Genomic DNA, 21,772 nt, shown 5'->3' on the forward strand with positions numbered 1-21,772 from the left:
GTACCGGTAAGTAAGTAAGCCCTCAAAATCTAAATGAGGACTAGTCAAAGAACAAGAGAAGCAGTTTAAAGAAACTGCTACCAGGAAATATGGAACAACTTAAGTTCCAAAATAAATAATAATAATAATAGGTTATAATACTCTGAATAAAAATCTGTAAGTCCAACCTGATGCTAATGTTTTTAAGTGAGGCAGAGGAATAACTCTTTTTTTAATAATAATATCGAATGATAAATATAGAAGGAATAACAGAAATAGAAAAATGCCATTTTATAATTACTATAACTGATTCAGGCAAGACTTAACAAATGCTAAAATCATTGGGTGAGAGTTATTGGGTAACAAGATACATACTCCAAAAGTATCACCCCATAGATTACTTATTAATTACAAAGGGGAAATGATATCTTTACAATGGAGAAATCTGTCATATCCCACCTTAACCAAATAATCAAATTTAACCAAAACTGATATCACAGACACCCTCATGTCATATACTGAGAACATAACACCTTATGTAGTATTCTTGCCAAAAATGTTTAACTTGAATCTAGTGATGAAATAAATAAAATTAAAACAATGAGACAAATCCAAATTGAGGAACATTCTAAAAAACAATTTGCCTGGATTCTTCGAAAATGTGAGGAGTAGATGTAAAAGGATGGCGGAGCATTGTAGATTTAAAAAGATAAAGCAACCTACTGCAACGTGTAGTTCTTGATCCAATCATGAATTTGGCAGGGGTAGGGTAGAAAGTATAAAGGACTTGCTTGAACAATTGGAGAAATTTGGAATACAGACTGCATTTTAGGTAACAGTATTGTGTCAATGCTAAATTTCCGGAGTGTGATCATGTTACACAGAAGAACATGTTTATTACCAAAAGATGATTACATGCTGAAACATCTGGGTAAAGTGTTATGATCATGGTATCTGCAATCCTCAAATAGTTCAGAAATTTTCAAAGTACATATACAAAGAGAGAGCAAGAAAGCAAAGTATCAATTAATGAATCTATGCAAGAGTATATAGACGTTCAATACACCATTCTTACTACTTTTCCATAGGCATGACATTATTCAAAATAAAAAGTTGTGAGGAAAGAGTGAAAAAAAAAATTATTTCAGTCAGGGGTGGTGGCTCATGCCTGTAATCCCAGCACTTTATAAGGCCAGGGAGGGCAGAGCTCTTGAGTCCAGGAATTTAAAACCAGCCTGGGCAACATGGTGAAGTCTCGTCTCTACAAAAAATACAAAAAATTAGCCAGGAGTGGTGGTGAGTGTCTGTGGTCCCAACTACCCAGGAGGTTGAGATGGGAGGATCACTTGAGCCTGGGAAATCAAGACTGCAGCAAGCCAAGATCACACCACTGAACTCCCACTGGGTCACAAAGAGAGACCTTGTCTCAAAAATAAAAAAGAAAAAAATTATTTCAAATTCTGCTTTTATACTTAACAAATGCATACACAATAAAACCAGTTATAAAAAATCACCAAGCAATTAGCCACCTAAAAAGTTTTCTTCATAGCTGACTTTTTTTTTTTTTTTTTTGAGATGGAGTCTCACTCTGTTGCCCAGGATGGAGTGCAGTGGCATGATCTCGGCTCACTGCAAGCTCCGCCTCCCAGGTTCACGACATTCTCCTGCCTCAGCCTCTGAGCAGCTGGGACTATAGGTGCCTGCAACCACGCCTGGCTAATTTTTTGTATTTTCAGTAGAGACGGGGTTTCACTGTGTTAGCCACGATGGTCTCGATCTCCTGACCTCGTGATCTGCCCGCCTCGGCCTCCCAAAGTGCTGGGATACAGGCGTGAGCCACAGAGCACAGCCGATAATTCTTCACACTTATTTGAAATGGAATATTCCCAACTGGACCATCTGCTTTACTACAAACTTAGTTTATTACACAATGTTTTGTACGTAACTATAAATTCAAATGCTGGTAGTGTAAGATAATGGACTAACTTAGCTTATTGTTATAATACTGTATACAAAGAAGGTTCCCTCGAGCTTTGTGAACTGAACTTGGCAACAGAATGGGCCAGATTCCCTTAGGATAGTGCTACCAAAACTACGAACTATAAAACTGATACCCTGTAGAAGGGAAAAAAAATTCAAATGTAGCAACAGGTTTTTCTCTAAAATTTATCTCTCTATACTTATATATACCAAACACATTTATATAGAAGTCATTATGCAACAACTTAAATAAGAAGCTTCTTATTTAAGAAATGGTATACGACAACAAAAAAGTATTCCTGGTAATCACGTGCAAAATCAATCATCTGAACATGAATGCATAACACTGGACCTACACATAGATTCACGGATGTACTGACAGCATTTCCAAAATGTCCTTTGTATGTCCTCTATTCAATTGTGACTGACAAGAATGAAGACTTACAATGTCAAAATAGATTTTATATTCATTAACTATCTATTAAATACAGAAATCTAATTTGTGTCATTTCTTGCATCAACTTGATGTACTTAAGGTTTTTCCTTTTTTATTTAACTTAATCTTTTACAACTCACTATATCCTATTTATACATTTCAGCATCTAAAGTACAGTGTGTGCAAGAAAGAAACACACTCCCAGACCCACTAAGGCCCTACAGAGTTTTCTAAACCTATGCCTTCAGTATACCTGTTTATTCATATAAGTATGTGAATAGCTAGCTCCCAGTTGCTAGACACAGTGCTAGATGCTAGAGATACAAATATGCACACATCTAGATCACTGACCTCAAGAAGCTCACAGTCTGCTTAGGGATGGAAACTAAATAATTCAGTGAAATTATTAACTAAAAAAGACATAAATAAATTAATTTAGTGAGTCAAAGAACTACTCTTTTTCCTATCTACAACTCATTACCTAAGTACTAGAGACATTAGAAGCAGCCAGCTAGTTCTTTCCCTCTCTCCCTCTCCATTTTCTAAATTTCTGTCCTTTGGTCTCCTCCCAATGAGATTCCAACAATAAAGCCAATCTTTCATAAGTGCTACCAGTCAATGAGAATATTTTCATTCTTGTCTAAAAAGAGGCAGTCTTATAGTATATGTGGTATTATATTTAAAGCTTTATTGTTCCTTTCTTCTCCAGCAAAAATTATTTCATTAGTTAGGGGTTTAGTGCATTTTTTTAGAGGGGAAAAAAAAAAGAATGCTGGTCTCTAGAGTTTTTATCCTTCCTTCAGAAAGCAACTGTTTCCACTGGTCACAGTAGCTCACATCTATAATCCCAGCACTTTGGGAGGCTGAGGCCAGAGGATCCTTTGAGCCCAGGAGTTCAAGATCAGCCTGGGCAATATGCCAAGATCTCATCTCTTAGGGGGGAAAAAAAAAGTGGAACACACCCATGGTCCCAGCTACTCGGGAGGCTGAGGTGGGAGGATTGCCTGAGGCTGGGAGGTTGAGGCCGCAATGCGCTGTGAGCATGCCACTGCACTCTAGCTAAGGAGACAGAGCAAGACCCTGTCTCTAAAATAAATACATATAAATTACTCTAGTTACATCAGAATTAGCGGAGTATTTATAACTAAAGGCTTAAATCAAGTGTCCTTGTGTTAGGCAATTAGATATATGTTCCTCTTTACTTTTCCCTAACCCTTCCCATGTTCAACATATCTATTAAGTACCTCACATTGTGCCAGACAGGAAGAAGCGACAAGAATATATCAACAAACAAAACAAGATAAAGGTCCTTGCCCTCATGGAGCTTCTATTCTAATGAGGAAAGAAAAAATATATATATAGTATAATGTGAGATGGTAAGCAGAGAAGATCAGCCATGCAGGAGTAGGAAAGCAATTTTAAATAGCAGGCTCAGGAAAGCCATGGCTGAGAAATTTGCTTTTGAGCAGAGACTTAAAAAGTAAAAGAGTGAGCCATGTGCATACTCCATCTGCCTGGAACACTTGGGAGAAAGGTGGGCGTTCAAGGCAGAAGGAAGAACAAACATGAAGACCTGAAGTAGGAACAAGTCTGCCAGTGCCAAGAACAAAAGGAGGCCAGTGTGCCTTGAGAAAAATGAAAAAGAAGAGTGGTCAAAGATAAGATCAGAGAGACAGCTGGGTCCACAGACCATGTAGGGCTTTTTTGGCCACAGTAAAAACCTCAGCTTTTACTTTAAGTAAGAATGGAAGCCATTAAAGGATTGTGAGCAAAGGAGCAAGATCATCTCCTTTACCATATAAATACAATTGACCTTTGAACAATGCAGGGTTTAGGGGCACTGACCCTAACCCATATAACTCTTGACTTCCCCAAAACTTCACTAACAGCCTACTGTTGACCGGAAATCTTACCAATAACATAGTCAATTAACACATATTTTGTATGTTATATGCATTATGTATACTGAATTCTTACCATAGAGCTAAAGAAAATGTTAAGAATCATAACGAAGAGAAAATATATTTACTATTTGTTAAGTGCAAGCAAATCATCACAAAGGTCTTCATCATTCTCACTGTCTTCACATTAAGTAGGCTCAGGAGGGGGAAGAGCAAAGATTGGTCTTGCTGTTTCAGGGTGGCAGAGATGGAAGACATAGTGGAAGGGGAAGCAGGAGAGGCAGGCACACTCCAAGTAACTTTACAGAAATACATAGTAATTTATGTTGGACTTTTTAAAACTTTCACTTAAAATGTTTATATTATGGTACCAATCCTTCTTCTACGATTTGCTTTAGTTTCAGTGCCCATATCTTAGAAGGGTCCATGTTGTAAAATAAGTTAAAGGCAGTCTTGAATAACTGGAACCCTTCTGCCAGACTGTCTACAGTCAATTTGTTTTCTGGCATTGTTTCTTCTACATCTTCTTGCTTATCATCTGGCACTGGTTTGGAAGCACTCATCTCCATCGAGTCATCTGGTGTTGTGTCTAATTAGCTCTTGAATTTCTTCAAGATATATACCTTGAAACCCTTCATCCTCAACATTTTAAAAGTATATATAGATATAGACATAGACATAGACATAGATATCCACAATCTCTTTTATGAGTTCCCTGATTGACTCTGTTGTAAATCCTGTGAACTCATGCACAACATCTGGACAAAGTCTTCTGCAGCAGGTATTTACGGTTTCAGGCCTGATGGCTTTCACAGCTTTTTCTAGAAAAACAATGGCATCTTCAATAGTGTAATCCTCCAGACTTCCATGGTGTTCTATCAGGGTTCTCTTCCATAATGCTGACAATTCTTTCCATAGAGTATCATGTGTAATGAGCCTTAAAGGTCCTTAGGACTAATCAATCTGGAGTCTGAATTAGAAATGTTGTGTTTGGGAGAACAAGTAGACCACTTCGACATAGGGTTAAACTCACAGGGTTCCGGGCAGCCAAGGGCATTGTCCAACATCAAAAGAACTCCAAAAGGCAATCCCTTACTGGCAAAGTAGTTCCTGACTTCAGGGACAGAGTACAAATGAAACCAATTCAGAAAAAGAGTTATTGTTCGGGCCTTCTTGTTACACAACCAATAGACTGGCAGCTGGTATTTACCTTATCCCATCAAGGATCGGGGGTTAGCAGCTTTAAAGGGCAGGTCCTGATCATAAACCTGACTGCATTTGCACAAAACAGTAGAGTTAGCCTATCTTTTCCTGCCTTAAATCTTGGTGCTCACTTCTCTTTTACTAATAAATGTCCTTTGTGGCCTTTTTTTTTTTTCCCCAGAATAGAGCACCTTCATCTGCATTAAAAACCTCTTAGGCAGATATCTTTTCTCCTCAATGATTTTACTTTTTCTTAGGTTTTTTTGTTGTTGTTGTTTTTGAGATGGAGTCACGCTCTGCTGCCCAGGCTGGAGTGCAGTGGTGTGATGTTGGCTCACTGCAACCACCACTTCCCAGGTTTAAGTGATTTTCCTGCCTCCGCATCCTGAGTAGCTGAGATTACAGGCACACACCACCATGCCTGGCTAATTTTTGTATTTTTAGTACACGGGGTTTCACCTTGTTGGGCAGATTGGTCTCAAACTCTTGACCTCATGATCTGCCTACCTCGGCCTCCCAAAGTGCTGGGATATAGGCATGAGCCACCGTGCCTGGTTCTCAATGATTTTCTTAAGGGTGCCTACGAAATCATCTGTTGCCTCTTCGTTGGCAGAAGCTGCTTCTCCTGTAATCCTGACATTTTTTAAGCCAAACTTTCTAAAACTATCAAACCATCCTTGGATGGCATTAAATTCTCAAACTTTAGATCCTTCACCTTTCTTTTGCTTTAAGTCATTGTATGACTTTGCCTTTACTGAAATCATATTAGAGTCTATAAGTGTGCCTTTCTAATAGCTATCCTGTACCCACATAAAAGCTGCATTTTCATGTGAGATAAAAAGATATTTCACAAAAAGTGCAAGATTTTTGTACCTGCTGGTGTAGCTATAGCAACAGCTTCACAGATTTCTTTAAAAAAAAAAAAAAGAGGTCTTTATCCTGGATTCATTTCTCTTGAAATGGCAAGCAACCAAAACTGCAGACCACAATCTACGCTACATATCAAGCCATTCAACTTTTTCTTGTAATGTTGTGACATTTCTCTCCTTGGGAGCACTTCCAGCATCACTAGTTGCACTTCATATCGGTTCCATGGTGTTATTCAAGGTTTATGATATTGCACTACACATGATGAAACATATGCTGAAAAATACTTAATAACCACAAAAGATCACTTTTTATTGTGATAGGCAATTAACTGGAGAGACAAACTACTCATGTGGAGATGATTAGCATCATATGGCATTTTAAATGGATACTTCCAACACTTGAACTCACTAGAAATAGAGGTGGCTATTAAATTATTACAGTAATACATTATGAAGATAGTTAATTGTATGCAGTCGATTTAATACTGCATCTTTATGTTTATTCACATTTCTCTCAACTGCAAATGATGCCATGTATGGTCTGTGTGAGTTTTGTTAAATTTTAACATTTTATAGAAGATCTGTGTATATTTTATGGTAGTAAATAAACTAGTATCTATATATATTTTATGTATTCATGACACATCTAATTTTTCCTTTTTAGTTTTTTTCTTTTCTTTTTTTTTTTTTTTGAGACAGAGGCTTGCTCTGTCGCCCAGCTGGAGTGCCATGGCGTGATCCTGGCTCACTGCAACCTCCGCCTCCTGGGTTCAAGTGATTCTCCTTCCTCAGCTCCTGAGTAGCTGAGATTATAGGCATGCGCTACCACATCCAGCTAGTTTTTGTATTTTTAGTAGAGGCAGCATTTCACCATGTTAGTTAGGCTGGTCTTGAACTCCTGACCTCAAGATCCGCCCGCTTCAGCCTCCCAAAGAGCTGGGATTACAGGCGTGAGCCACCGCGCCCAGTCAGTTTTTTTCTTAATTGAAAAAATGTCTTGATATTTTTAGGCTATATAGTTCATCTGTGTTTTTTTCAAACTGTCCCAAACCTCCAAAAAAATTTCTGATATATTTATTGAAAAAAAAATCCATGTATAAGTGGACCCACACAGTTCAAATCCATGTTTTCAAGCATCGGCTATATACGCATTTTCAACTCGTAGCAGTTTCCATTAATATGCCAGTTACAGAAACTTAGAATGAACAGAAAACCAGTTAGTATCTATGATATTATAAATTAGTAAGAAAAAACTATTCACCCTAGCAGATAAACAAACACAGAATTTGAAGAATATAAGCAATAAATGAAATAAACATGAAAAAATGTTCAACTACATTATCACTAACAAGAAATACAAAAGAAAACAAAGTATCACTTCTTTCCATTGCTAGGGAATTTGGTGGTTCAGATCTACAATCCTGTAACTGAGATCTCTAGCTTCAAAACACTTTCAGAAGTGTTTTGAATTTCAGAGTATCTGGGACATAGAGAGGTGATATGGCACAGATGCCTTACATTAAGTAATGTTCTTGGTTCTAGGGCAGCACCCTGTATTCAACCATACTGCTATTTAAAATTTCTTTAAGGGCCAGGCACGGTGGCTCATGCCTGTAATCCCAGCTCTTTGGGAGGCCGAGGTGGGTGGATCACTTAAGGTCAGGAGTTTGAGACCAGTCTGGCCAACACAGTGAAACCCCATCTCTATCAAAAATATAAAAAATCAGCTGGGTGTGGTGGCATGAGCCTGTAATCCCAGCTACTTGGGAGGCTGAGGCAGGAGAATCACTTGAACCCAGAAGGCAAAGGTTACAGTGAACCTAAATCATGGCACTGCACTCCAGCCTGGGCAACAGAGCGAGACTCCATTTCCAATAAATAAATAAATAAATAAATAAATAAATAAATTTTCTTCAGAGAATCTGAAGAATGTACACTGTAAGTGGAATAAATGAGACTAAGTAGCCTCATCTCAGTATAGGTCGTTTGGCTGCCAAATTAGTTAACAAAACTTTTGGGTTTTTTAGGCATACGGGAATTTCAGAATTGCATATAACAAATTGTTGGTTATAAAATTATTTTTGTAAACAATTATAACACAGATCAAAAGCCATAAAAATAGCCAGATACAAAGTGAGTCACAGTATCAGAATTACCTAAGAGAACTTTTTCAAATCACGATCCCTTCCCAATGAAGACATTCTATTTTCCCTAGTAGCTTCTTGTAGTAAGCCATTATAACTGACTGCAATTTGTGCTAGGCTGGAAACAGTAATTATATTAGAAATATTTTCCTTATTTCAATGCAAATAAAACAATTTGGAAGTCCTTGGCATTTGTAATGATATTTTGCTTTCATGAACAAGAAGTATCTAAAAAAGAAACAGACAAAAAGAATATTACCTTAAAAACTGATATTTCCCAAATAACTTTAATCCCCTTGGAAAACTCCTTCATTTTATTTTATAGAGAGATGGAGAGATAAAAGAATTCTGATCAGACATGAATCACTCTGGCTACAGCATAAAGCAGATTATAAAGGGCAAAACTATAGCAAACTGCCCTTAAAAAGACTGCTACAAGAGTCCAGACAAAGCATAATGGACTTATAATAATTAACATCAAGAAAATTTTAAATCATCCCAAATAATTTCAGAAGTTTTGCCAAGTTTCACACTGACAAACTAAAACTCAAGGGGCTGATAGGGCTACAATCGGGAAAATTAGGGGAGAAGAGGGAAACTCGCTAATGATGATGAGAGGCAATACAGACAGGCAGTTAGAAAATAGTATCCAGAGCTTATAGTACCAAGTACCAAGCAATAAGTAGTGATCTAGGCAAGCAGGTCCTTAGCATCATAGAGGTCAGATAAGCAGGTGGTCCCAGCAATCAGGGAAAAACACAACAAGGAAACATGGCAGCAGGCAACGCTTACAGCAGATAGCAGAGAGCTCCAGCTACAAGACTGGAGTACAGGAACTTAAATATAGGACATTGCTAACACAGAAAACCAGGACAGAGCAGAACAGATACAGATCTGCCCTCAAATAAACCTACTTTTATTTATTTATTTATTTATTTTCAGACAATAAGGATTTATATGTCTCACAATTCCCTGGCCAGGAATTGGGTAAAAGCTAGATTAGGCAGCTCTTCTGCTTCACTGGATGTCATCTGGCATCATTTGGGATCATTCACTCATCTACATTCAGTTGATGGCAGGGCTGGGCTGAAAAGTCCAAGAAGGCATCACTCTCATGTGTCCTCACTGAAGTACTCATCCACATGGCCTTCTTGTCTCTCCTGTGAGAGTCTGGGCTTCCTCACAGCATGGGAGTCTCAAGGTTGTCAAACTTGTTACATGGTAACTGGTTTCTATTGAGTAAAAGCATAAACTGACAAGACTTTTAAAAGCCTGCAGTCCCAGTTCCTCTGGAGGCTGAGGCAGGAGAATTGCTTGAACCCAGGAGCTAGCGGTTGCAGTGAGCAGAGAGAGCGCCACTGCACTCCAGCCTGGGTGACAGAGCGAGACTCAGTCTCAAAAAAAAAAAAAAAAAAAAAAAATTAGGCCCTTTAGATGCAGAAAAGTCAGGCAGGTCACTAATGTAAAAATGCCTCAGGGAGCACTAGTTCATATAGAAAGAGGTGAAAGGAAATGGGTTACGTAAGTAAAGGGGTCTAAAACTTAAAGTTTAAATACTTAGAATTAGTTAGCTTAATAGTATATCTATACAGTAGAACATACTACTAAATTTTGTTAAAAAGAAGAAGAAAAAAGGGACAGCTCTTTATATGCTAAAGTCAAATGATCTCCAAGGTATATTTTAAATTTAAAAATTATGGTACAAAGCATTAATGTAGTAAATACCTTCTACATAAAAAGGTAGGGGGAAAACAGTAATCTTTCTATTTGTTTCTATTTGCATAAATACCACAGAATATACAAAAAATAAAAGTAGTTACCTATACAGAACAGGAAAGAGAAGGAGTGGTATCAAGACTTCTCATATGCTTTTTTATATTATTTTGAAACTTGAACCATGTAGCCATATTGCCAATTCAAATAGGAAAATACAACTTAAATACAATTTTAAAAATCTGAGAATCACGGTAATATACACTGCTGTATTAATTAAACATTGACTTATCTGTACTTACTTTGCTGTAGACTAACATAGTTATCTATGACTTATCTGTACCATTTCTAGCTATATACTAGATTTCAAGTTCCTCTGAAGAAAGAACAATAATCTTGATGATAAAGAGCATGTCTTATTCAATTCTGTATCCCCACAGCCAAGCACAGTGCCTGGTACCTAGCTGGTGCTCAAAGAATACATTAAATCTGCCCTGGACTGGCTTTCCCTCTAAAGTCGCCTCAAATTCTGGACATAATTTTTAATTGTATTGCTGGTGACTCGTCTATATACAAGAATATACTTAGAATTCGTGTTTGTATAAAAATGGGCAAAGAGAAGCTCTTAACACAACTGTATAACAAAAACACAAGATACAAATATAACTAAAAATAAAATAAACAATGACCCTTGGATTACTCCAAAGACCTACCAAAAGATGGCATTTAAAATGAGAGCAGGCAGCTATCCCAGATACCTACCAAAGTTCACTCAGGGCATTTTTTTGATAGTAGATGTTGCTATATAGTTTTGCTTACCCAACTTTAAAATAATCACTACAGTTTCCTTCTCTTAATCCCAACAAATGTTAAGGTGTATGTAACCCTTGAAACACAAAGGTATTTTTCTCGATGCTGTCCCCTATTCTTCCATGACCTGAGGTCTCTTATCTATGGCCAGACTTCTCGAAGAGCTGTCTCATCTATATTCATTGTACACTTGGTTTCCTCAATTTAGTTTATCACACCCTTCTACTATAATTCTTCTGCTAAAGCAACAAACCTCAAACTAGTACACCTCAGAAGAGCCTTAGCATTTCAGTAGATTTTTCCAGGCTACTACCTCCTGGCTCCCCACTCCCCCTTTTAACAATCTGTAAGGTCTTAGATGAGACCTGGGGAGTTCAAATTTTTCATCAGTATCTCCATAATTCTGATACAGGCAGCTTGCCTGAACACACTGGAAAAACCAACTAGCTAAGATTATCAATAACTTTCCAATAGTCAAATTCAAAGCCTTTTGGTCTTCTCTTTTTCTCTCAGCAGCATGACAGCTTCATGAAATTCCTTACTTCATCATCATCTAACACAACCACACTCTTCTCTCTCACAACCTTTCTATCAGTCCTCTTCACTGGCTTCTTGATTTCCAAGAGTCCTTAATCTTTCAATGATGGTAGTTAGGAGCTCTGTCAGTGTGCCTCTCCCTAACTTTATATATACTTCATAAGCAGTGACAGTCACACCCATTGCTTCAGCTACCATCTACACAACCTTAAATTCTGCCACTTTGGATTCCACAGATAGAGGCTATGCAGTACAGGAGAGAAAAGATGTTTCAGTATCAGACGAATCTGAATGCAAAATATTTACTCAGCTATTTACACAGTAACATGCCTAAAGACACACACCTTTTTGAATTTCAGCTGTTCTCCTTTTAAAACTAGGAATGGCACCTTTCTAACAAATTTCTGTCCTGATTAAATGAGGGGGAAAAAAAGATTAAATGAGAAGTTCTCATTACCACATGGACCTGACAGCATGCCCTGAGGACCCCATGCCACAGGCCTTAGAGGTGGCAAGCAAGGAGAAAGGAGATAACTAATGTGGGGCCAGAAGACTGGCACATACAAGGGGATTGAGCAGATAAGTAAATACACTGAGGAGATAATTGGAACCGATTTCTCACTGCTGGAGAAGAGATTTACAAATACAGAAAGGGAAAAGGCTAGACGAATCCTGAGATGTTAGATTGGAATTGGTTGTATCAGTGTGAACTTTTTTTTTTTTTTTTTTTAAGATGGGAGTCTTGGTCTGTCCCCCAGGCTGGAGTGCAGTGGCACGATCTCGGCTCACTGCAAGCTCCGCATCCCTCCACCCCCGCCCAGTTCACGCCATTCTCCTGCCTCAGCCTCCAGAGTAGCTGCGACTACAGGTGCCCGCCACCACGCCCAGCTAATTTTTTTGTATTTTTAGTAGAGATGGGGTTTCACCATGTTAGCCAGGATGGTCTTGATCTCCTGACCTCGTGATCCGCCCACCTCAGCCTCCCAAAGTGCTAGGATTACAGGCTTGAGCCACCGTGCCCGGCCCAGTGTGAACTTTTAAAATACCTCTACATAGGCATAGAAACAGATTCAGATGTGTCCATACATATATGCAATTCCTAGCTCTATCCCCCTAAAAGTGATGACATACCAGCAGAAATGAACACAGTAAACACTCAGATTTCAGTTCCTAAATAGCACCTCTACTTAAAAAAAAAAAAATCTGGGTTCCTTGGAAAAACAAACTATTTCAGAGCTGTGATTGGAGATTATTCAGATCATCTGGAACATCTTGTTAGGCCAGAATGTAAGGAAATACACCAAGGAGGGCGACAGGTCAAGGAGATAGGGGAGCCAACTTAAAGGCCAAATTTGGGACAATTTGACCAACAAAATGAAATTTTAAAATGACAGTAACTAATAAAAACCACTAAACAGAAACAAATCCAGGAGAATATATTGATATAAATGAATGAATAAATAAATGTATGGAGAAGAAGGGGGAAATCTCTGTCAGTAGAACATGAACTAATAAATGTAGGTGACAGCTTTCACAGTTGTGGCTGATTCAGGTAGCAGTCATCAGACCTGAAGGCTGGTGGTTAGCACCTTCAGCTCTATTGACACACTCCTAGATATCTTCTCACATGAGAATTCTCAATTACAAAAGGAAAAAACGGTAACTTCACAGTAGAGAAACCCAGCAGACTTGAATTTAACAGATGTTCAAAGTTAAACATCGCTGGTAGCAGGACTATACAGCACGTTTCCTAGTGATGTACTAAGAAAATCACAACATTATTTCTATGGCATTCCTGCCAACAATGCACTCGGTCTGCACATGAGGAACCACTGGATGAACTTAAGTTGAGGAAAACATGTTACAGAAAAAAAGGACTCCACTCGTTAAAACTGTCAAGGTCAAAAAGGACAGGGAAATATTAAGGAATCATTCCAAACTGATGGGAGACTAAAAGATGTGACAATCAAATGCAATGTGTGAACCTGAATTGGATGCTGGACCAAAAAGAAACGAGACACACTACTGGTATAGCTGGAAAAATTTGAATGGCATCTAGGGACCTGAAGGTAGTGCTGTATCAATGTTGATTTCCTGATTTCGCAGTTAGGTAGGAAACTGTCCTGTTTTCTAAATACACACTAAAATATTTAGGAGTGCTAGGCATCAACTTGCTCTCAAATAATTCAGAAAAAAGTCAAATGAAATTAGAAATAGTGCATTCCCCTGAAATGGAGAAATAAGGATTAAAATGTAGGACCAGAAATGAGAGATGATGAGGTTGTTTCACTGAAATTTGAGTATCCAATTAGATATAGTAGAAAAAGGGAAAGGGTTGAAGACAATTCCAAGGTTACCCCTTGGGGCATCCTGAAAAGAAGGCCTTACTGAGCCAAGCACTAGATGTTCCAGGCTCATTCTGTGTTGTGTATACACGATACATAGCTAGTACAATGTTAAAAATTAGTTTAAGGCGATTTGGGAGCTCTTTGTTGTACTTTTCTTGAGATTTCTCATTAGGTTTCAAATTATTTTAAAATGTTAAATAAGAACTCATGACAACTTCACTGTCTAGCAAAATACCTGGCTCACTGGAAGCGCTCAATAAAAATCATCTGGCTTTCCCTCGCTAAAGAAGGGAAGTTGCTAACGAAGAAATCTTAGCATTATCTTCAACTCTTCCCCCACAATGTCCAAATGGACTCTCAGGTCTAGTGAAACTACTCAGTTTTCAGTTCTAATCTATATTGCCCTATTTCTGGTTCCTATCATCCCTCCCGTGGACCACTGCAACAGCATCTGGTCTCTTTGGTCTCTCTGCTCCATTTCTAACCTCATCATCCTTGCATTATCCTTGTATCTTTGCATCATTATCTAGAAGTCACGAATTACCTTTCGAAACCCGCATCTAATCTTATCATTCCTTATTTAAATACCTCTAATTGTTCCCGAATGTTAATGCTGATTTCTCAAGAGGCAGACTAAATGCGTGTTTAGGGCACCAGTAATGCAAGGGCACCAAAAAGATATTTCACACATACACACACACATACACGCACACGCACATGCACACGCAACAGTGAAGTGGGGGAGGCAGCAGGTAAAGGGAGAGAAAAAGAGGGAGAAAGACGAGGGACTCTGACTTAAGAATTCTCAAGTTTACCTTAAGCTTACTTTAGGATTTGATATTTATTTCTGATTACACAGTGTATGCCAAGGGTGAGTGGGTACCATAAACTTTCCAATACTTACAGTCTCTTAAACAGTGGTTTTCCCAATCCTTTTCCCAACTTGGCAACAAAGAAAATAGTAATTTCTTAGCACACTGGGATAAGCCACGAAGGCTATTCAAAGCCAAAAGAAACTATCCTGGGGGTGGGGAAGGGGATCTGATATGCCCAGGTCCCATAAACAAGGGTATCTTGCTCTCTGAAACACTGGTAAACCATTCATGGCACACCAGCTGGGAAGCTCTATTTTAAAGGTCTTAAAATGATCCCACTCATTGCCCAAACACAAGGACCCCCACAAGGCTTCATTTCCCACTGCAATCAACACACATGCGTGCGCACGAGCACGCACACACACACACACACACGCGGAGATTCACACACAGGAACAGACAACCACACCCACCCAGAGACAGACAGACATATCCAACAAGACAACTTACATTTCTCCAAACACAACACGCATCCGTTCATACTTGACTTTTTGTACATGCTGTTCTCTCTACCCAGATCAATTCCAAATGATCCTTCAAGACCATATTCAAATGCCACTTCTCTTTTCCCCAGATCTTATTACACTGTCACTATGAATTGTAATTGTTTGTTGACATGTGTTACCACCCTAGAATGTGAGCTCAAGGACAAAAATCATGTCTTATTTACCTTTATACCATTGCTCCCACTACAATTGGCATTTCAAATGTTTGCTTAACTAACATATAAAGGAATGTTCACCATCATCCCCAAATAAATTTTCAAATTACATTAATTAAAACAATGAAATACAATTATACAATTAGCATTTTTTTGTTCCCAAAACAAGGACACCCACTGTAGGTACTTTTGTGAGAGAGAGATCTGGCATAGAAATATTCATGACACTTGACCATTATCCCAGTCCTAGGGTTTTAAACTGAGGAAATAAACAAAAAACCGGTTAACAAAAGGTAAATGTCTAAATCAGTCATGGTATATCACCTGAATGTTTAATCATTTAAATTATATTCACTGACCTTGGCGGCTTTGGGTAGCTAAAATAAATAAATAAATAATATTCATGAAGATAGAAACAGAAAAATGAAAAAAAAATACCAACTATCACTTATTGATCATCTCTTCTATTTAAAGCACAATGCTAGATGCCTCACATATATTATCTTAATCCTTACAACAATTCAAGGCCAACTGACTCAGAAATTATATAATTTGTACAAGGTTTTTGAGGCTAGATTCCAAACCAGATTTGACTCCAAAGTCTATGATCTTTTCCCTACATTGCACAGTCTCTACTACACAATGTTCCCAATATATTCATCTCAAAATTCTATCTCTACCACACAACTTTATTTTTTAAATATGAACAATTATCTGCAAGGAAACAAAAAAATATATATTATGGTGGTGACCAAGGGTAAATGTTGTTACAGTATTTATCTTTTTAAAGAATTAGCAACTTTTAAAAGCAGTATTGTTGAAAAATAGACTAAATTCATAAGGCAATACAAAAGAAACAATTCCTATTTTAATTTTTTTAACCTAATAAAATTAAGGAAACAGAGTAGGTAACGTAAAAATTTAAGCAGGAAAAAAAAAAAGCTTAAGAAGGATGTATTAAACTATATCTAAACAAACATGTTAGCCTTAGGGTACCTATTACCAGGATTCATTAACTGATCCTTGTGAGTGGATTAAGCAGCATTCTTCCAGAAACAGGTGAATTTTGAAAAAGGTTTAAAGAGGTGGCATATGAATTGGAGAAGGCGATGTTTAAATTAAGGAAACGAGGACAAAGGAAAAAACAAGGCTATTTTCTTTTTAAGCAAGATTGAGAAACAAGGTTAATGAGATGAAGTTGGTAGAAAGTCTTCAAGGTGAAGCAGGTAAATTTGTAATTAATTTGATAAGTACCAGGGAACTCCTATATATTTTTAAATGGGAAGGTGGCATGTTAAAACATGACCTTTAAAGATTCAAACTTTGTTCCATCATAAAGTACTGCCTTGAGTTACACAATGTTTTTGCCAAACAATTGGGGAGGTGGGGAATAATCCACTACCCTTTATGTGTGCTTTATACATACTCTTCTCAAAAAGAGAAACTGACTAAACAAAAATTTTTAGGTAATGGGTGAGCATATTGGGGAGGGGGATCCTTTCAGATATAATGCTTGTGAATATTAAATGCTACTGTATGTTTTAATAAGAATTACAGAACTTTAAGCAAGAAGGAACCTTGGAGATAATCTTTCAGTGGCAACCCCTTCATTTTCACACCAGATTAAATTGAAGCTCAGAACTAAATAACTTGCCTAATGCCATATATAAATAAACTAGTGGAAGATTAAATACTAGAACTCAGATTTTCTAAGCAGGAAGACCTAAAGCTATGCTGTCCAATACTACAGACACCAGCCACATCTGGCTATAAATTTAAATTGATTAAAATTAAATACAATTTTAAATTTAGTTTCTCAGACACACTCGTCACACTTTAAGTGCTCCATAGCCACAAATGGTTAATGGTTACCATAACTAACAGTGCAAAAAATATTTCTATGATATTTGTCAATTATACTTCAATAAAGTTGAAGGAAAAAAGAATATTTCCATCATTGCAGAACGTTTAATTGGACAGAACTGATCTAAAGAATAGTTTCAGAGAATTCCACTTACTAGAAGTATGAGCCTGGACAAGTTATTTCATTTCCCTTAGCTTCTATTTGGCAGGGAGGGGACAGGATTAATAGTACCTACCTCATAAAGTGTACTTGGTGAGTGGAACATGAAAAGCCCCTTATACGGTATCTGACACTTAACAGACAATAAATACTAACACTCTTCCCTCCTGGATCCTTTTTTCTTTCAACTACTCTATATAACCTCCTTGTTAAAAAACACGAACACAATAACCAACCCAAGTTGATATCTTCCTCATGATAGTCTATACGATGTAATTTTCATTTTGTACTAATTTATTCAACTACTTGCATCTCTCTTCCAAAGTTTCTACTTAAGAATAATGAAATGAAGAATGAATGTGAGGGAAGATACCTCTAATGAAATAAAAAAGAGTCTAATAAATTTCCCCTCCTCTTTTTCCCCATTCATGCAAAAGATAAGAAATTATGCTGTTCCTAGACAATGGTACTTTCATATCAGTAAAGATGATTCTATGGTATTTCTACATTATACCCTATCTCCCAATCTGTACTACTAATTAAATATTAAATGAAGAGATAACAACACCTCCTTCCTACAGTACTTTTCTGGCAAACAATAAAAAGGATTTTCGGAATGCTAAGCCAAACTTCAAGGCTTCACAGCTTATTCTAGTAAACTGGCAAATTTAACAAATCTGGACTGTGGTACATAAAAAACTTCATAACATGCAATAACCGAGAAAAACAACAAAATTCAACTCAGTTCGTAAACTTCTACCAATAGCTAAATTTTATATAGGAGCAACAATTCATATTTAGCCACAATAACCACTCCTAGCCACAGCAACCATTCCTAGTGAGTTGATCAATTTTGCATTCTAAGAATTTAGGCAGAACTTTTAAACATTTGCCCTAAAATATACACCAAACAAGATTTCCACATATTTTTAGAAAAGTTTTCTTGTTTAAAAGTGGCCGTATTAACTCTCAAGCGGAGGCAAAAGTACTCTCAATAACAGACCTCCTTGCAATTCTCTGCTAGTCTCTTACTTTGCCCCTTAAAGACAACTTACTAAAAACCATGATCACTGATCCCGCTTTTAGAGTTTGTAAGTCACAAATAAATACTAAACAGGTAACAATGGATACTGTACTTTACAACTCAATTATGTTTTAAAAAAATACTATTTTAAAAATACAAATCACACTTTAATAACAATCTAACGAAGTCATATAAGTTAAAAAAAAAAGCTGAAAAGTTTTTATTACCATCTCACATAAACTGTATTACTATCTCACTTTATTATACTTTTTTTAAAAGTTAGGCATCTATGCCCAAACTGATTAAATCGAGTATGAGATCTATAATTTTTTAAAGTCCTTCAACAATAATGAAGTGTACACTGGTCACAGAATAGTTCAAATGAAATTTCCTGAGGCTGCATTCTAAGTACATCCGACCCAGAAAGTATTTTTAGCAAGTATGTTCAATCAATGCTGGTTTTATGCCTAGCCTAAATTAGAAATTGGGTGTTATAAATTTAAAGTAACAATGTTACCAGGGACATTTTAAAAGATATTTAATTAGAACATAAGAAAAAAACACAAGTTTGACTCAATTCAATACCTACAGCTCTGAAGCTAAGACGTTAGAAAACGGGCAGTAAGAAAATCCCATCCTCATCTATTACTACTTTTGAGGAACCTGTGATTTTCTAACTTAATAAACGTGGACCTACTCAATTAATATTTTTAAAAACTACAAAATAGTGATGCCTCCTTGGATTTTAAAAACCTCTTGCCAAATTTTTAAAACAGACTAGCAAAATCACAAACATTCCCATGTACAAAAAAGACTGTTTCTCTTATAAATCACTCAAGATCATATTATGGGACCGTGCGTGTTTCAATGCAAAATGTAACAAAGATATGTGTACCATAAAAAATGCGAAGAGACACAAAAATTGCTTTTGTGGTAACTGGAGCATAAATTTATTCTGACAAAAAATGGTGATGTCCACAAAACGATCACATTCATGAGCTAGTGAAGAGGTTCTGTACAATACACAAACTTTTGCTTATGAGTTTTTTCTTTAAAAGAAAGCTGAATTTATATTAATCAAATCTAAGATTTAAATGATATATCTAGCTCTATTCCATTAAGCACACTTTAGGCTCTGAACAATATTTTAAGGCCATCTCCTTCCCCCTTAAAATTGAAAAAAAATTTTTTTTTCCTCTGGCACGTTCAAGTTCAGAAAACCAAGATTTAAAAATGCCCTGGTTTTTACTATTCCAGTCTTCTTTCTACTCTAATTGCCTTTTGCAAGTCGGACACATTGGCCTTTTGTTTTTAGCTTTCTCCATAAATACGTTTTAAATGTGACCAATCCGCTGTACTCTTTCAACTGGGCCCAAGATCTGGACACAGAAACTTAGTATTATTGAAACCTCTTATTCGAAAAGCAGCTGGCATACTGCAGATGTATAACAAGTTACCCTAGAACAAGCGTTCTGAAAAATCCTACAAATCGTCCTTGTACAGACTGATGTCACTACATGATGCAAGCCCAGACATAAAATCTTCCACCCCAAGTTTTGCAGAAACATCCACACATCACCTGTGCAACTGTAAGCTGTTCCATTTTATGGACACCCTGCGAAATGCATCACTATTTACCTACATCTCAACTTTTTTTTTTTTGTTTTAGCTCAACTACAGATTCCCAAATACAGGTATAGACTGATAGAATCATAACAGGCTTAAAACTTCAATGGTAGGAATAGTTGGCTCATGCAACGTGCAAAAAGCGCTCATATGAGCCAATTAAAAAAAAAATTAAAAAAAAAGGAATTCTACCAGCAATGGAAAACTCAAGATTCCAAAGCTTTACCTAGAGTTTAGGTACTGGGGAACATTCCATCTCCGCACCTATTCCATCCCTTGTCCCTCCTCTGACCCATAACAGAGATTCCAACTATAACCCCCGCCAGAGCAGAGGTCCCAGGGAAAAGGAAAGAAGGCATTTTTTTTCCCTTCCTTTTAAATCATCCTGGTACCTCAGGCTTGCTCTACCTGGCTCACCTCCCAGGAGCCACACATGCAGGTAAGAGCCTCGCGTTCAGCGTGCAGGGCCGAGAGGCCGGCGGGGACCGGAGAACCTCTTACCTTCGTATATCACAGCCGCGTCCTCTCGGCTGGAGAAAAAAAGCCTCGAGGCCCCGGCGCGCAGGGGAGAAGCGCGTCCGCCGTGCCGCTCCGGGGGGCTACCTCAGCGCCCCCCGAGCAGCCGCCGCCGCAGCGGTCGCGCCACGACCCGGAGCCGCCAGCACCACCTCATGCTGCTGGGCAGCCGCGGGCCGGCGTCGCCAGGGAGGTGGCAGGGAGGCGGGCAGCCGGCAACCTCTCCTACCTCCCTGCGGGGATGAGATAATCCACACCCCCAAAAGTGCGTGGGGGAGGGGGGCCTGGCCCCAATCCTCCGACCCCTCGGCCAAAGCCAAGTCTCTTTCCTCTCCGGCTCAGGCCCAATTCCGGCCCCTGGAACCCAGGAGTCCTGAGAGAACAATGTTGGTGGTGGGGCGCGAGGAGCGGAAAAGCGCGCTGCGCGGCGTGAGCTGGCGGGTAATCCTGGGCAGCGTTTGTGTGTGAGAGTGCAAGAGGAGCTCAGTCACCCCCCTCCTTCTCCACCTCCCCTTCCTCCCCCTCCTCCTCCGCTATCTCTTCCTCCTCCCTCAAGCACACCCCCTCTCCCAGGCCGCAGCATAGCAACCGAACATGGCGGCTGCGCAGGCGCCGCCAGTCAGCGGCCGGGAGCGGCGGCGGCAGCAACAGGAGGCGATCTCGCGAGAAGCGAGGCTAAAAGCCTGCCCCGCCAGCGCAGGGAGGAGAAGTCGCACCAGTCGGAGCGCGGAGGGACACGCAGGTGCGAGGAAGGACGGCCTAGCAGGATTGGGAGGGCGGATTGGAGCGCGGATTGGAGGGGGAGGCGGAGCGCTGTGGCCCCCGCCGCGCAGCCGCATCGCGATTGGTTGCTTGGACTGCGACCCCTGCTGCACCCACTGACCTGAGGGACCGGATAGTGGGACAAGAAGCCTGTGTTAAAACGGAAAACCAGACCGCTTGGCAGGAGGTCGCCCCAACCTCAGTGCTCCTAAAGGATATAGGTTTTGGGGGGCAGTTTTGAATCATTTCCTCTCCTAAACATAGGCTCCAAAACAAAGCCTCAGCAACCAACCTTCGTTTATAAAACAAACGTTCGGGGGTGCCTTCTGTGTGCCTGGAACGGTGTGCTTTTTAAAATTTAGTTC

The 21,772-nt window shown here is 38.7% G+C and overlaps 1 protein-coding gene across 2 annotated transcripts in view; it reads right to left on the reverse strand.

The window, feature by feature from the left end:
• PTPN4 (protein tyrosine phosphatase non-receptor type 4) overlaps nucleotides 1-21,148 on the reverse strand; it is a 241,659-nt gene extending 220,511 nt beyond the window's left edge. For both annotated transcript variants that reach the window (XM_007964710.3, XM_037988092.2), the window contains exon 1: nucleotides 20,631-21,148. The gene's annotated coding sequence lies outside the window, so the exon portion shown is untranslated. The remainder of the gene's footprint in view (nucleotides 1-20,630) is intronic.
• Between the last annotated feature and the right edge of the window lie 624 nt (nucleotides 21,149-21,772).

Source organism: Chlorocebus sabaeus, chromosome 10 (assembly GCF_047675955.1).
Source record: "Chlorocebus sabaeus isolate Y175 chromosome 10, mChlSab1.0.hap1, whole genome shotgun sequence".
Taxonomy (NCBI): Eukaryota; Metazoa; Chordata; class Mammalia; order Primates; family Cercopithecidae; genus Chlorocebus; species Chlorocebus sabaeus.